Consider the following 406-nt stretch of genomic DNA (forward strand, 5'->3'; position numbering starts at 1 on the left):
CCCTCGTTGGCGCCAGTGGCCCCGTGGCAGCCTGTAGAATCCAGGTCTGGTGCACAGAAGGCCCTGCCACCCTCTTACCTCTGGGCTTTGGTGCTTACACAAGACACGCTGCAGAACCCCGCCAGAGGCCGGGGGCGCCAGGTGCTATCTTCGGGCGGACCCGGCCTCGGTGGGGTCTGGCCTGGCCCCCGCACGCCTCTCCTGGCCACACTGGGTTCCCTCTGCCGCTGCAGTCCTGTGTGGCGTGCCTGTGCCGGGAGGACCTCGGCCGCCCCGTCCACCGTGGGCCTGCGGTCCGCCGTGCCCGGCCTGGCTGCTCTGGCCGTCCCCCCAGGACCGGCTGGAGCAGGCTCCTGCCTTTGTTGCTGCTAACGCTGGAGGTGGGTGTTCCTCACTGCTGTGTGCT

This window comes from Propithecus coquereli, unplaced genomic scaffold, assembly GCF_000956105.1.
Source record: "Propithecus coquereli isolate 6110/MARCELLA unplaced genomic scaffold, Pcoq_1.0 Scaffold442, whole genome shotgun sequence".
Classification (NCBI taxonomy): Eukaryota; Metazoa; Chordata; class Mammalia; order Primates; family Indriidae; genus Propithecus; species Propithecus coquereli.